Genomic DNA, 17,334 nt, shown 5'->3' with positions numbered 1-17,334 from the left:
ATGAACCTGCCCATCCCTTAAGATCTCCTACAAGTGCCATTCTTCAAAGAGGTAAGAGTGATGGCAAATAGAAGAAGGGCCTCCTTGGTGGCTGCTCCCTGCCTTTGGAATAGTCTCCCTAGGGATGTCTGCCTGCACCTTCTCTATCATTGTTTTGGCACCAAGCAAGAACATTCCTTTTTAATACCTGTGTTCACTACTGATTTATTTTATTTATTATTTATTAAAACATTTTTATGCCGCCCCATTCGCCGAAGCCTCGGGGCGGCTCACATCATCCTGATCCTGTGCTCCCTTTCACTGTTTGTTATGTTGTTGTTATTATAAGGTTTCAAATTTTGATTATGAAGCATTTATTGTTTGTTATCATATTTACACTTTTTACTGTAAGCCGCCTTGAAACCTTTGCGTAGTAGGCAACATACAAATGGAAATAAATACATAAAGAAAGTAAGAGTGCGGCTGTATCAGACCAAAGGCTTATCCAGCTTTCTGCTTACATAGTGGCCAGCATGCTGCCTTCTAGAAACCCACAAGCAGGACAAGTGCTCAATGGCACCCTCTCCCTCTGTTTCCAGCAACTGGCATATAGAGGCATGTGGCTTCTGAGACTAGAGGTGATGGCTGATTTGAGATGCCGAGCCACAGCTCACCATGGCTTCTTTAACCTGCAATGGGCTGCATGTAGGCAGCATGCAGCTGCCATTTTGAACAAGCAAACCCCACTGGGGGGTTGTCATGTCCTGTGAGCCCAATCAGCGTGGATGATGTGAACTGAATAATCCTTGCATAACCCTAAACCTGGCCATAGACAGACAGACATCTCCAACATTTTCTTGTTTTCTATCAAACCTGGGACTCTTTTTATCATTGGCTAGAGAAACGAGACTACGCATAGATTTACATAGGTTTATAGTTTAACATAAAAAGAAAAAATGTGGGGGACTGACCCAGTAGGTCTGATGTTTTCGATGATTGATGCTTTTTAGTTTTTTTTGTTAGGTATATATTAAGAATAACACTTATTAAAAAAAACCATTTTCATGTTTTGCTCATGTATTAATTCAGTGGCACACCAAGAACAAAATAGTCTACAAACATGCATGCAGGTGCTTTATTTTTAGTTTGTTTTTCAATTTGCCCTTGAATTCATTTTTATTGTGAAATTTCATCAAAACAGAAGAAGATAAAAGGGTTTGAATATATTAACTTTAGTGCATGCATATGAAGTTTCTGTTTTTGTTGACGTATATATTTATACATATAAATGAAGAAACTATGGTTTTCTAAGAATTATGCATCAACAAAAACAGAAAAACATCCAATAAATACCCATTTGGAAGTGGCTGATAGTGTAAGTACCTCAAGCCATTGCATGACCAGAGGTGAGTGTTTGCCTTTCCAGTGTTGAAATGTCAGTCTTCCAGCTGTCAAAATGTATAGAATTAGGAAGTGTATCAACTTCCAGGATGTAGGTAAATAATTTAAACTGTATGAACAAGTAAATATTAAAGGATATCCTAGTACAGAGTTTATTATATGCATTTCTAAACTGCGTGTAGTGGAAGCTGTCTGGGTGGTTCACAACATTTAAGTCACCCATCCAGTTTATCCATGTAGTGACCTCCTTCCTAGCTATTGAGCATTGCAAAAACATATGTTTAAAAGAAGCATTTGCTGAAATACAGCACCAGCAATTAGGTGACTTAGATAAATCCTTGCTGAAGAGCCTTTGTGCTGTCCAGCAGACATGGACCAAGAGTTTTTGCTGACTAAGGCATAACCTAAGAATCACAGATGCTAAAACAATGATCCAGTATTTAGGCAAACTGAGATAATCCTGACCCATATTCCCTTCTTGCTGAAGACCCCATGTATTATATTGATTCACTGATAATAAGTACTGATAAACATGAGTTATGAGTCAATATAACTGATAAGTGCTTCTATTAGCAAAGGGGACCCAGAGGCTATAAAAATGGCAGAGCTAAACCTAGTTTCTAACAAATGAAGTGACTGCAAGACATTCAGGCACAGCAGACACATTATTTGACACAGCAAGCCAAGAATGACACATCCATCATCAGTACCCATTGGCTGGTCCAAAGTATAAATCAAATTATCCATCCAGTTCTGTCACAAAAGCATTTGTGTATTGATTTTTAAAACTGGGTTTCCCCATAGTCAATTTAAGATTAGAAAATGGATCAAAATGAGATGACAACATACCACACATCTCCAGCAAGTGTAACTGTAGGAGGAATCAATTTGCTTTAGTGTGCTCAGAACATAATGCCATCCTCTTAGAAAGAGGTTCCAGAACTGACCAAGGTAGAAAATCTGATGTAAGTGGAAAAGACCAATATTTAATACAGGTCAACAAATTGTCCTGATGATATAAGTGAGTTCCAGAAAGTCAATTCACTGTCTTTAATCAGAAGATACATCTTTTCAAAAATATTTGGTGGGAGGAGTACCCTTACCTGCCAACACTTTTACAAAACAAAGCACTGAGTTCATTAATATTTGCCAGGTATGGACAGAAGAATCCTTCATAAAAATCTGAAACATACTATTAATCTGGAGTGTACTTACCTTACTCTGCAAAATCATCTCTAAAGATGGCCAGATAAAGGTATCTAAATTCCATAAGAGCTCATTAATCAATATATTCAAAGGTATCTTGCTTATCTCAGATGCCTCTAGGAATAAATCTTGCCCAATAAGTAGTAACACTTGGGCACCATCAGTTAGGTAATACACTACATTATATCTCCAGTGCGTATCAATTCATTGAATACCCAGACAATTCATCATAAGTATTATTCAATGGCAAATACGCTGCTGGTCCTCAGCACCACTGTGTAAAATTGGTCATAGGAAGCTTCTTTATATCAAATTGACCCATTTGTCTACCTAGCTCAGACAAAGTTGTTCGAAAGATCACATTCTTTCATATGAGCCTACCTGGGTTTTAACATCACTGGCCGCTGGAGGCACATCCAGTGAGGACACAGGAGAAGCCCTCTCAGTGGGTTTTCTCAGGCTCTGAAACTCCCTGCCAAGAGAGGCCAGGTTGGTTCCCTCTCTTGTAGGTGTACTCAAGGAAGGCTTGTTCAAAATCACCCTCTTTTCAATGGAACTTTTGCCCTCTATTAGGGTTAAGGGTGCACCAGGGCAGGGTTAGGGTTAGAAAAACGTGGTGTCCTGGCATGATTCTGATGGTTGGAATGTGTTTACAATGGGCAGAAATGATGAGCTGTACAGAAAAAGCTACTCAAGGAAGGCTTTTTCAAAATCACCCTCTTTTCAATGGAACTTTTGCCCTCTATTAGGGTTAAGGGTGCACCAGGGCAGGGTTAGGGTTAGAAAAACGTGGTGTCCTGGCATGATTTTGATGGTTGGAATGTGTATACAATGGGCAGAAATGATGAGCTGTGCAGAAAAAGCTATGCAAGGAAGGCTTTTCCAAAATTATGCACTTTTCAATGGAACTTTAGTCCTATATTAGGCTTGGCAGAGTACACCAGGGTAGGGTTAGGGCAGTGATGGCGAACCTATGGCACATGTGCTACAGCGGGCACACAGAGCCCTCTCTGTCAGAATGCGAGTCAAGCCACTCCAGCATCACCCCAGCCGCTGAGCATCGGATAACAGCGCACATAGGGGCCATGTGCATGTTCGGAAAGGAGTAGTGGCGCCAGGCAATTACATCACGAGCCACGACTCATTAGCTGCCACTCATCCAAGCTTTTGTCTGGCCAGTCAGTGCACTTCCAAGGATATATATATATATTTGCTTGGACTGGCTGTGAGTTGTTTTTTCTCAACTAAAACCTCAGTTTTCAGGTTTTATTGTAATATTGGCACTTTGCAATAAATAGGTGGGCTTTGGGTTGCAGTTTGGGCACTCGGTCTCTAAAAGTTTCACCATCCCCATCCTATATGATCCAACTCACAGTGAAGACCAGCAACAACTCCTGATTGTTAAATCTATCTCCTGTCATCAGTGGTAATGTATTGAACCCTCTCTTCAAAGCATTCACATTCTCTTGACTGTGTTCCCCTTATTTTGTCATCATTTACCTATGACATACAACTCAGAACCTATAAAACACTCTGTACATGTTCTGGGAGCTTGTAGCTGGTCTGGCCTCTACCCAACAGCACTGTTGTAAGTATGGGTTCTCTGCAGAGGATGCCTGAGTGATCTTTCAATAAACGGCTGAGGTTCAAAGTGCACGGAGTCTCCCCCATTGAATCCGTTTATTCATTCTCATGGCTGCTATGGAGATGCCCTGACACAATCCAGCACTCTAACCATTGTGCCATGCTTACTGCCAAATGTGTTTATTACAGACTTTTTCAGCATAGCCATCTTACTATTACAGCCATCGCTTATTAAATGTGACTGATAATTTCTGCATGGTCAGGTATGTTTTCCTAAGAGTTCTGGAATGGAACCAGGGTTCAATTTGGATGCCAAGAAGTACTTCCTGACAGTTAGGACCCCAAAGGTATGGAATGGGCTTCCACGGGAGGTGGTTGAGGCCCCATTGGTGAAGGTGTTCAAGGACAGGCTAAACATGCACACGGTAGGCATGTCATGAGCAGAGCCGGCTAGAGCTGGGGGCCAGACTAGATAGCCCAGGAGGCCGCTTCTGACTCACTCTCTTTCTATGTGTACAGGTCCATTTTAAAAGATGTAGTTTTAGCTACAAACTTGGATGGATGTCCTCCTGTCCAGCAGTTTTTATTCAGGCAGGTCTTTGACATGTAAAGTACTCTGTTGGGTCAACTGTCATTTTTATTCTGTTATTATTGCATTTTAAATCAAATTTTTAATTCCCTTGCTTTCCTGTTATCTTTGCATTTTTTAAAAATACTTGTTTTTATTGGCTTCAGTATAAGATCCTTGCTCAAACCTTTCCAATCCATGAAAGGAAGGGCTTGGTTTGCCCAGGTCCCCTCTGCCTGATTTTGGGGGTCCCTACCCCCACCCACTGCAGCTCAGCCCATTCAGTCACCTGTGACTCCCCGTGCAGCATTTTCAGGGAAGAGGGGGTGAGGGATTCTCTCCCACTTGCACTGCTGATCCAGCATAAATAGGGATTCAGCGTAATATCCTTGGCTGCCCTCAGCACCATTTTGGTTGGGAAGGAGGATATGCAGCTTAGTATTGGCAGCATGGACTGGCTTTCAGATTAATTTGCTTCCCCAGCCCTAGTAGGTAGAGATGTCAATGTGGGACCTCAGGGCTTAAGCCAATGTTTTACCAGATGGACATATCAATCAAAACATGCTCTCCCACTTTCAGCGAAGGGGTGTGTGTGTAAAAATCAAATGGCACAATTACAGCTATGGCAAAGCCACACATGCATTTTAAGAGAGAAGTGATCTCTAAGGTCTTATGTAAACCGTACTTTAATTTATATTCAGCCCAATAGCAAAATTTCCCTGGGTGCCTTTCAGCAGCGCTTCACTGTGAAATCTTCTCTTGTGCTTAATTTAAAGCAGGAGCACTGAAAAAACAGTTAATATCAGACCAACATGATGTAACAAAATGTAACTGCCAGATCTGCAAGGACAGTAAATGTTGTCTTGCTATCAGTACAAACTGAACCATGAAGGATGCCTGCCAGGTCAAAAGACACCAGCACGTGCATATTAGAGAGCCACTGTGTAGACTTAACATGAACATATGGTACCTGAGCTAGAACAAAGCTATTGCTTTCTAGATATCTGAGTAATAAACAAAAGGCGATGTATCTGTGGAGTTTCTCAGAATAAAGTGAAAGACCAGACAAGGTCTACATAATTACATGATTTTAATGCAAAGCTCTGAAGCCCTCATAAAACAGCCTTCCCCACAGAGTACCCTCCGGATGTGTTTGTCCGCAATTCCTATCATTCCCAGCAGAAGGATGGGAATTGCCAGCCCGGGGGAGCACCAGATCAGGGAAGGCTCAAGGAGGGCACAAGCCAATGGAGATCCCTGTAGATCTCTAAACTGAGAGGATTACCAGTGTACCCTAGAGTCTGGTCAGCTTCTGTGCTGGAATGGGAAAGCACCATGTCATTGTCATCTTCCTCAGGAAGCAAAACATCTTGGGCTGGCCCTGTCCAGACTAACTAGCATTCAGGAATGGCCCTGTGAGTGCCATTTTTGGCAGATGGTCAGGTTACATATTTAAGAATAAATGTGCATTTTGTGTAGTATGCTTACAGATAGATGCAAGATTACTTGGCCCCAAACCAGAATCCCAGCTATGCCATATATGATACTCTGAATATCTGGAAAAGAGCAATAACAATTAAGACAATGTTAATGTTCCCTCTGCTACTGTCTGGAGAGCTTGATACTAATCTCAGTTCCATGGGAACATTTACCCACTTCCTGAAATCCCATAAACATTATTTTTTAAGGCTGAGATCACTGCCTATGAGGACATACCCAAGAACATTATGACTTGCATTTGAATTCATTCTGCAACACCTCTCCATCACTTTGGCATGTGTTAAAAATTATATGAACTCTTTAATGAGGGTTCATCCTTGTTACAACATGTATAGAGTGCCTGATTTCTGAAGAGGAGCCTTACATACACACAAAAGACACAATGCCTTTACATATGATAATGTGTATTATTTTGCTAAGGCTGAGGAGCATTCTGCCTTTCTTCCCCATTACTATAGCAACAGACATTTGTGAGTAATAGCTCTTTTAACTGTGTCAATTAGGCTTACATAAGAGTATTTTAATGACAAAAAGGCTGTGTAAAGTGCAGGCTAAAGACTGGCAGAAGGAAAACCTCGCACTCCAAGTCCTTTTTTTCAAACTTTTCCCAACTTCTTTCTGCATTCATTAGCCAAGGTTCACTAAAATGTTGTGGCTTTCCATGAACATCTGGAGATCTATTTACTTCTGAGACTCCAGGAGATAAGAGTGAGGAGTTTGCTCTGTCCTGACATCTTGGTGTTATTTTTTAAAGAAAAAAGTAAAGGGAAAGATAACACTGGAGGAGGGAAGTAGAAAGCAGAAAATTACAGTGGAAACAAGCAGCAGTGAAGCGGCACCAGCAGCCCTCCTGCAATGCCCCTGCAGACGGTGCCAGCAGCCATAAATCATGCTGCTCACGGAATCACAGGACCACATTTGCCTTGCATGGAAGGCATATCCCACAACATACCCCACAATAGTGCCACTACCTGACTCCCTTCTCCTCCCATGCACAAGCATGCAGTTATAGCCCATCCTTCATCCCTTCTCAGAGGCATCCATGGTTTTCTGCCAGCCCCAATGATATTTCAGGAGGCCTTGCTCAGGCCTTTGCTTTAATCAATCAATCAATCAATCAGGCAAGTCAAACACAGATTTGCATAAAATTGCATTTGCTAATTGATATGTATAGATGTGAATTTGCAATGACTTATTATAATTTAAACAGAAACACAGTGTTTCTCACCACAGTGCAAGAGACTGATACTAGCTCTGTTCTGCCTGCTGCTCACTGTTGACTGGTGACAGTTCTTGTGGTTCTTTATCTTTAAACTGGAATTGAACAGGACAGCCTTTCAAACAGAGGACACCATCAACTGGAGAACTGTGCTTTGTAAAAGAGGTCAGATGGCCATTTATTCTCATCCCTCCTAGTTTGTTCAGGTGAAGCAGGTACAGCTGACAACCAGCTGATAGTTAGGATCATGTTTACCTGGAAAGAGGAGTTAGTGTAGCAGGATAAAAGTCTGCGCCACAAGGGATGGCTGGGTATTGTCCTAGATCAGGAGGATGGAGACGCTGATGGGCTGAGAAGTTGGCTTTAGAAGAGCTGAGCAGGGGAATGAAGGAGGGGACATTTTGGAGGACACTCGTGTGTAGGGTCACCATAAGTCTGACAGCGTGTAGTAAGAGCAACATTGCAAGCTGTCTGCTCCATTGCAGTATCACAACTGGGCTTCCAGTGAGAGCCGACTGGAAATTAGTCTGGTACTGTCAGGATTGGAATGAATACCTGTGTTCAGTGGAAGCATACAATCAAGTACTCAATAGTTTATTAACAGCAAACAAATGCCTAAATTACAACAGTGCCAAGGGGTAGTCAGTATAAGACTGTACATGTCCTGTTACCTGGTAAACTGGGTGTTTATTGAGGTCACATATGCTTTACCAGGAGGGGGAAGGAGACCTTGTGTACTCAGAAAAACAAATGTTACCATCCTGCCCCTCTGCCTTGCCATAAACATATCAAAAGATGCCTTGGTGGTGACCCCATTCCATTAGTGGGTAACTGTCAAAGTGTAATCTCTGTGTTTTATAGGCTTGCCAGAGTGCCTCCCTAACCCTGTAAAGTTCACACATGTAACCTTTTTGTTTACTTAACTTGGCCAGCCTGTTCAAAGTCACTTTAATTTAGAAGGCCTGTCAAAGACATCTAATTAGAGTGAAATGTAACTTTTCTATAGGGTGCTGTGACCTTTATCCAATCACTTTCCTATCCATATCAAAGTATCCAATCACCTTCCTGTGTATTGTATTCGCTCCCCTTTTGTGTATTCTATATAACCCTAATAGAAGTAGCACTGGGTGTTCCTGTCTTGGGCACCCATGGATCCATGTGTTTAATTGTAAATAAACCTAATTGCCCTCGCAGGAAACTGACCATTTGAGCCTTATAGATGTGAAACTTGAATGAGCGATATGAAAGAACAATAGAAACATAAAATTACAATACAGAAACACTGTGAAATCATCAGAGACATCAGGGAAACATCATGACAATTCATTGAGAGCTTGAGTAACAAATAAAAAAATGAGAAGTTACAGAAGTTAACAGGCTTCAGTGTTTGCTTTTTACAGTCTGAGGCAGGAATTTCCAGAAGGCCTTGAGGGGCTGCCCCAGGATTTGAATATTCAGGCGAGTTGCATGGCATCATCCCCTGCAGGCTCTGCATTTGAGCGCAATCAGCCAGCATTGTGAATCATTCACACGTCCTGGGGCTGCTTTTCCCATAGAAGGAACTCTATGGGAAAAAACCCTGCAGATTGTGAGGGAGTGAAGGGAGACAGGCAAAGCTTTCTATGTGCCAAAATATGAAACTTATAACTTTTATTAGGGCAACTCCAACAGTGCAAAGAACTTGTCCTATAGTGCTTCAACTCTCCAAGCTCTCCAACTCTTCCTGTCATTTTCTCTTTGGGAACTTAAAGGAGGTGGGTTATTTCCCCAGTTTGAAGCATCACTGCTGAAGAGCAGAATAGAGATGTTCTGCATGGGCAGAGGACTCATTGATAGGCTGTTCCCCTTGTCAATCAATTATTCTGGAAGAGAGCTATCACTGTCACACCTTCACTTTCAAGCAGATCTCCAGCCTAGGCACTTTTGCTAGGTGCATTCCAATTATTCCTGCTTGGAATCCCCTCTGTTTGGACTTATTTTCACTGGCACCATCTGAAGCACTCTTCACCTTCCATCCCATTTGGACTCTTGCCTTATCGAAGATTTTAGGGCCAAGAACCTGCCAAGAAAAGTACTGCTGTGCTTTCATAAACCTTAAATTTCTGTTTCCTGTGGATGATATCTCTTCAGTGTTGATGATCCCAGACTCAGATGTTTCTGTGTCTAGAGCTGTGTAGCATGGAGATGCCAAGCAAAGGCTATTAGTCATTGGAATCACTGTGCCTGTCTGGGCTTACTCTTGACCCTGTGTTGACTCTTGGATTGATAGACAGCAATGCATGTAACATGATGCTTCCAGTGAAGATTGCAAGGTTAGAGTAAATCTCTGTGTATGGATGTGTTTGCCTTTTTCTAGAACCCTGGTTTTGCATTGCCTGGGATGAATTACACCAAAATCTTTTGAACCCCATGCCCTGTACTCTAAGCCACAGAGACAGTGACAAGGAAACTGGGGTGGGCCAAGGAATTTACACTTTACTAGCAATATAATGCCTGACTTACTGATGTGTTACATAATGTTCACCCCAAACCAACTTGCACTATTTCTGCCATTATATCCCAAATTTTGTTAGACTAGTTATATTCAACTTTTTAATATGTTGAGGATTTCTTTCCCGGGTACATATTCCAGTGATGCTAAATTTGTGATCCTGTTCTAGAAGGAGAAGTAGCTTCTGTAGGCTAGTAGGAGATGGCAGTCCAAGGTCAAGAGTCCCCTGGGCTTTGACAAAAGAGCAGCAGCTCAGAGAAGCCCAATGAGCTTCAGTTACATTCCCATCTCCCTTGCCCTACCTCACCTACAGCTTCTCTCTAAGGTTCTGCCCTGCCCTTCAAAAATGGGGTAAAGTCTGCAGCCTTTTCAAGCTTTGTCCTTTTTTCCCCCTCAAGGAAAGTGTCACGGGCACTGTAAGAAAATGGCTTACTATGAGGGTTACCCATTCACAAAAGAGCAACTATTTTGGGTGTGGCAAGCCATGGAACACTGATTTCACAGAAAGCCAGACTGGTGAGGCTAAAAGACAAGCAACTTGCCCAAGAACCTGAGGCTGGGTCTGAACAGAACACCACATTAGACCGTTGAGATCGTAGCTCCCTGATCCAACATTTCACAGGAAGGCAAGCCAATTAATTTTCCCCAATCCCTTCCAAAAGCTATTTTTTCATCAAGTATATTCCCCAAATTAAGAGGCAGATTGCCCCCCCCCCCCGCATCACATACAAGCACAACACACTCTTCACTTGTAAACACAGGAGAACCATGCGTGCAAGCATGCACATAAACCACGAGCATGTACTTTCAGAATCTGCCTAAACACAGCTGACTCTTACTCCGTATTTCCCCTAAAATCAGAAGTGGCTGCAGACTTTGGTAGGCACCAAGGGAGGAGTCTTTGATAAAGTGCCTCAGGCATACTTCTTCCTCTGTTGTGGGTAGGATCCCCTCCCTGTTGCAGATCATAGTTCTAATTTTATTTTTGAAAAGGTGACCCTACTGCTTGTTTACAGTCTCTTCACAAACAGGCTGACCTTTTTAATAGGTTCAAAACCCTCATATCTTCTGCTTGAATAAACTAGGTAATTAAAAAAATAAAAATGTAGTTTACCTAAAATAGACATCAAACTTCGATTTTATGCCTGAATATATCACATCATGCCAGATTTCACAATATTGTCTTGGAGACCAAAGGATAGCTTGGCTGTTCGAAGTTCAATTTTTGTTTCTAGCTAGAAAGAACATCCCGAAACATCAGTTGTAATCTGTAAGAGAAATAAAAGGACTACTGACTCATATTTTGAGAGTGCATAGCAGCCATATAACTATAATGATTTGTAACAACAACGCCCTTCGTCATAGAGGAAATTAAAGTACACCATGGACTGACATATTAATTCTAGAGCTGATATTTACCTAACATACATCTTGCTGTAACGCAACTTGCATCTTTATTAGGGAACTGACGAACATTTGAACTATGAAGAGGAATATAACTGAGGTAAAATATATTATACTTCAGAATGCACGCTTATTTTGCATTCAGATTCACTGAAATGTATTTGGAAGGGTTGCATTATTTTTTAATATTTTGATTATTTAAAAAGCAATTGCTCTATTAGTGGACATAGGTACAGGATACAAAGAGGACATGTCCCTGCCCCAGGGAATTGGCAGCCTAGCTTTCAAATCATGGAGACAACAGAAGGAAGGGAAGGCAGGGGATAAAGAAGGGAATAATATGTGTACTCTGATATACAGTACTTCTTCAAGTTACCTTCAGGAGGGCTGGGAGACTTGTGCCAAAGGCTTTGTAGATTTGGGAGGAAGAGTTGAATAGTATGGCAATGGTATTCTGGAAGAAAGTTCAAAGCAAAATGAACAGCAAGAAAAAGGGGGCAGTTATTTCTGCACATTGCATTTATATATCACTTTTCTTCCCCTTGCAAAGTCCACAAAATATTGTGAAATCCAGCATTTCTGTGCATTCCTGCTATAGTGCTTATCTAGGGTGAAGTACCCTATTCTTGTCTTCTCCTCACTGTCTTTTTGTAAATACAAGAATAGTTATTGACCATATTTACCCTATAGGAAGAGCATGAAAAGAAATGCCCAGATCTCTCTCTCTCTGCTTGGCAGAGAGAAATGTCTCTTTAGCAGAGTCCTCCAACTGCAAGGAGAGGGTGAGGAGGGAGAGAAAGCATGCCTTGCCTCAGAGCTTTATTGCCCTAGCTGCAGGTCACTGAGGGAATTCACCATTTCTCTTCTCTTAATTGTTGAGATTTGTTTACATAATTAGGGATCTCTGGCAGGAGCTGGCCTGACAGAGTTGACCCACCTGGCCCTGGAAGAAGGGCTGACAGCTGGGTCAGAGAGGGAAATCCATCCTTTTCACCATTGTCAGAATAAAACAATCCTCAGGTCAGGAGGGGCAGCCCTGGTTCAGTATCTGAATGCATGCACTGAGAACGGGGAGCAAGCGGGCGTTGGGATGGAGGAGGAGGAGGAGGAGGAGGGCATGTGGCAAGTCTCAGCAAGGAAATTCAGGCATGGTGAGCCACAGAGCAGGGCAGGCACTGACTTGATTGCCCTCTTACTAATTTGCAGTGCAAATGGCTTGTTAACAGGCATGAAGGGGTAGCTGACTAGGAGAACCAGTGCTGTCTTAACGCATGGGCCTGATGGGCACTTGCCCATGGGCCTCATACTAATCTGTGTATGTTAACCCTTGGAAAATTGGAAAACTTCCAAAATTAACAGTAGTTGTGGTTGTCGTAGGGGCCCCAGTAGACTGCTTCGCCTGGGGCCCATAATGCTGTTAAGACGGCCCTGGGGAGAACCCCTACTCTCTGGTAAAGGCACATGGGGCCTGTCATGCATTGCAAAGAGAGTGCCAAGTCATATACAATGTGCAGTTGATGTTTAAATGAAAGTTGGGTGAGAGTGGCTAAAGAGGAACACATGCCTCTCCCCCTGGTGCTGAAGACTGTGCCCAGGTGACCTGTGTGCCCACCTGCGGCCCTACTCCATTGGGTTCTCTTATTTATTACATGGCCTGCTACAGTCTGCATTTAACTGCTTCAGTTTTCCCTCTGGGGATTTGTCTGTAAACCAGTAGACTTTGTTAGTATATACTGATTAGTTGTCTCTTAGAAGACTTTCTAATTTGCCTTGCGCCATCTTTCACCAACTTTCTACTGCACAGATGTGCAATGGGGTAAACATGACAATGTGTGTGATTCTCATATTCAGAACTGGTTTATGAAGAATGAATTGTTATATGTGATAAAAATGACTTTCAGGGGGTTCCATTTATCCCTGCAGATTGTTTGTTTGTTTGTTTTTGCCTCTCCATCCCAATGCACCATACTTCCATCTGCCAGTGTTTATACAGGATGGAAATAAAAGCAAGGGAAGAATTTTTGCAACCTTTCTTGACTGTGGGTGCCTTCCACATAGGCACTTCTGGTTGCTGTTGCAAATCAGACTTAACAACCTCCCTAAGAGCATTAGCAGTTCGCTTAATAATCTACTGTGGATGATTAGTCCATTCATGTATCCACAGCTTACATACACTGTTTGACAGCCAAGACGGCCACAGCATGATGCTTCAGTAAAGCAAGGGGGACCTGGATGTCGCTTAGTCCCAGAGTTCCAGCTGTGCTATCCCAGTTGCTTCATATAGCGGTTAATGGGCAGTTCTGGAAAAAGAACTGATCCAAGATATTTTGCTCTCCTTTGAGACAAAGGAGAAGATGGTGCCATCACTCCATTCCATGTATGGAAGCTGGACAGATGGACAGTTCAGCACTGTTGGTGGTATCTTCTACCACTCCTGTGGGCAATGGCCCAGCTTAGTGGGTGTGAGGCAGGCCTCCTGCCAAACACAGCTATGTCATCTAAAAGAAGGAGATGGCTAGACTGGGACTCCAGAATCTGCTCCCTGAGGCAGCTACTAAACTCTGACTAATGGTAGGGCTGGTCCTGCCTGACAGTAACACTAAGCCTTGAGGGCTGCACTATGACGTTTTGGTGCACATCAACTATCCTCATCCTGAATTAGCCTTTCCAATGGCTACATTCTGTACATAGTTCACAGTTTGTTGGTTTTAAGCTTTGTCATTGTTGCATTAATTTCTCCAGATCAGGAAAACTGTATTATTTTCTCAGTACAAACAATGCATTAAGCAAAAGGTTTACTGCCAACATTGCAGCCATCCTAATTGCTAAGGCTAACTGGTCTAACCTAAGCCACTTCTCAACGCAGCACCTACAAGCATCGCTGTTAGCTGGTCATCCAACCATTCCTTCAGTGTCTCCAGTGAAGGTCAGCCCACCATCTTTCATGGCAGTAAGTCCATGCAAAGAGCCATACTTGTTCCCTACAGTGGCCTTCCAGATGCCTAAGGGAAACTGAGAAGCAGGACGTGAGCAGAACGTGAGCAGGACGTGAGGACTCCTACTCATGTTCTCTGGCAACTGTGATACCATTAGAAACAGAAGTGAATCTGACATATAGTCTTTGACAGCCGTACCCTCCATGAACTCATCTGCATGTGTTTATGACATGATATATGGTTATCTTTCAGAAGTCTAACATCTGGGCTAATGCCCTTTTTCCCCACCTCCCTCCCGAAACACATATTTTCTTTTTGTGCCCAGTGATCAGTAATCAGCAGTTACTGAGACCACAAAGTTATTGCTGAAGGGCTGTGATTTTCTTGCCTTGTATTCGAAAGAAAGTCTTTCTACATCAATTTGCCTGCTGAGATGTCCCTTTGTTGCTGAGAATTTTGGAGCACCAGCTACAGCTCAGCTGTTCACACGCCCCCACTTCCCTTGGGCTACATATCGCTTTTCTGGACTGTATATAACTCCACTGTTTGCATGGCTCCACATCGCCTAGATGCTATGTTGCAGGAGGGAGATCACAACAGGCAGACAAGCGAATGGTAAGGCTACAGTCCTATGCAGTTACCTGGCAGTAAATCCCCTTGAACTTCGTGAGATGTACTCCTTGAGCAAACATGTGTGTGCTTTTGGCAGTTTGCTCCCCTTTCTTGATCTTCTCACCAAGCTACCCTGAAAAGCATCTGAAAAAGGACCCAGTTGTAAGAACAACATTTGGAGTCTAAAGCCAGAGGTAAAGAGCTAGCTTTCATTGCAGAAAGGCAGATGATTTGCCTTTACTTCTATCTATAAAATGCTCACATTTGGCACAGGAATCATAACAACTCTCAAAGTTGAATCAGCTCTGCCAGGGGCTTGGTTGTACCACACCAAAATATAATAAACTGCTTTCAGTCAGTGACTAAGGAACAAGCAAGGCCAGGTGAAACAAAAGAGGCAGAGAAGTTTCTTGGCTTGCTGTTTCCAATTCAGCCATTGACCTGTATTGACCTGCTTCCTAGGACTAAAAGCACACTTTGCCAATCTCAAGAAGAAAGAATTACTTCCCTGTGGCTTTTGTTTGTCAATCTCCCAGTGCAGACCTTTATTTTTCCTTTAAGATATTCAATAGTTTGTTTCAGTACCAATCAAGTCACTGTAAATCACTATATACTTAAATGCTTTCTCCCCCTACTGTGCTTTCTAAGGATGTTTTGTCACCAGTGTATTTAGGTTATTTAGCCTCTCCTCCCCATCTTTGCTTGCAGTTTGGAAGGCCATTCACAGTGTTCACTGAACAGAGCATAATGCTTGGGGGTCTCATAGGGATATTTTAACGATGCTGGGAAAGGCTTTTCAAAAATCAGTTAGCAGAAAATGGTTGGGCAAAAAAGGGGGCAAAATGAAGTGGAGTGGTGGCTTATGTGACGTACCAGGTACAAAATATTTCAGTACATCCAAGGGATTAATGTTGAGTCAATTCAGCAGTTAGAAAATTTTAACTGACTTCAGTGGTACCCTCCATATATTGAACACCAATAAAAGCTGACATGTGGAAGCCTCTTTAATTTATATGAATTTAAAAGTCTACATTGTATTTAACTGCTTCCAGTAATTGTGGAGAGTATGATATAAGGATCTGATGGGCCTGAAAATCCTAACTCTGCCTTCTCTTTCCAGCACACTGACATACTATTTCAACATTAGTTTTGTAGGGATAAAACCATGGAGCTCAAGAACATAGAAAGACCCCTGCTGGACCAAACCAGAGGCATATTTCGTAGCATCCCACTAAGATGAACCAGGCATGTATGTGAAGTCCTCAATCAAGACAAGAGAGCACTATCCCTTTTCCATTGTTTTCCAACAACTGCTAGGCAGAGGCATATTGCTTCATACTTGAAGCAATACATTGTCATTGGGACTAGTGGCCATTGATAGCCTTGCCAGTCATAAATGTGTCTCATCACCTGTTAAAGCCATCTATGATTGGACATCACCCACTCTTGTGGGAGGCAATTCCTATATTGTGTGAAGAAGTACCTCCTTTTGTCTGAACTGAATCTCCCACTATTCAGTTTCAGGGGTCACCTCTGCCAGGTTCTGCCACTATATGAGTTCCATGGAGTATTACAAGAAACAACCCCTAATCACTATCCTTGTTCTCCAACCATGCAAAATTTTAAACACCATTGGCAAGTCTTCTTTTACCTTTGTAAACTGAAAAGTCACAAACAGCATAGCCTTTCTTTACTTTTTCACTAATATAAAACAGAGGAAATTTGTGAGGTATCTAATAAATGTAATATTATATTGGTTTACCTTAGCTCTAAAGTTCCCTTTTTCAGTTGTAACCAGAACTGTGCACAATATTCCAAGAAAAATCACACCATAGATATGTATAAAGGTATTATGTTATTGGCAGTTTTATTTTCAGCCCTTTAAAAAGTAATTTTGATGCCTAGCATATACTTTGCCTCCAAGTGAGTCTATTATTCTGGAGAGATCTACTGGAATTCCAAGATTCCTTTCCTAGCCAGCTATTACCAGCTCAAATTCCAACATGAAATTAGGACTTTTGTCCTAAGGTGCATCACTTTGTACTTGCCTACGCCAAATCACAGGATAAAATGCTGTTGTCAGGATAAAATGAGCAAAAGCTTTGATGTAAGGTGGCTGCTGCAAGCCTGACACTGTAAGGGCAGCTTTAGACTTAAATGAATCCATGTTACAAGTCTTACTTCCCACATATACCTTAGACATGCTAATTCTTTACCTGCCCTAAAGGCTCCTTTTGTATTATGTTGTCTTCAGTCCTATTGTTTTATCCTAAGGTGCCTCTAGCATACTGTGTATGTGATTTCCCCTCCTTATCTTCTACCCCTTCTCTAAACTGTAGATGTAACTGATTGTAAACTATTGTATTGAAATGTAAAAGTTCTGAAACACAAGACCTTGTTTTATTAGGCTACAACATCTAGTGGAATTGTATTG

Source organism: Varanus komodoensis, unplaced genomic scaffold (assembly GCF_004798865.1).
Source record: "Varanus komodoensis strain SLA01 unplaced genomic scaffold, ASM479886v1 scaffold14_1, whole genome shotgun sequence".
Classification (NCBI taxonomy): domain Eukaryota; kingdom Metazoa; phylum Chordata; class Lepidosauria; order Squamata; family Varanidae; genus Varanus; species Varanus komodoensis.
The sequence above is the reverse complement of the archived record's forward strand: the minus strand, read 5'-3'. Positions refer to the sequence as shown.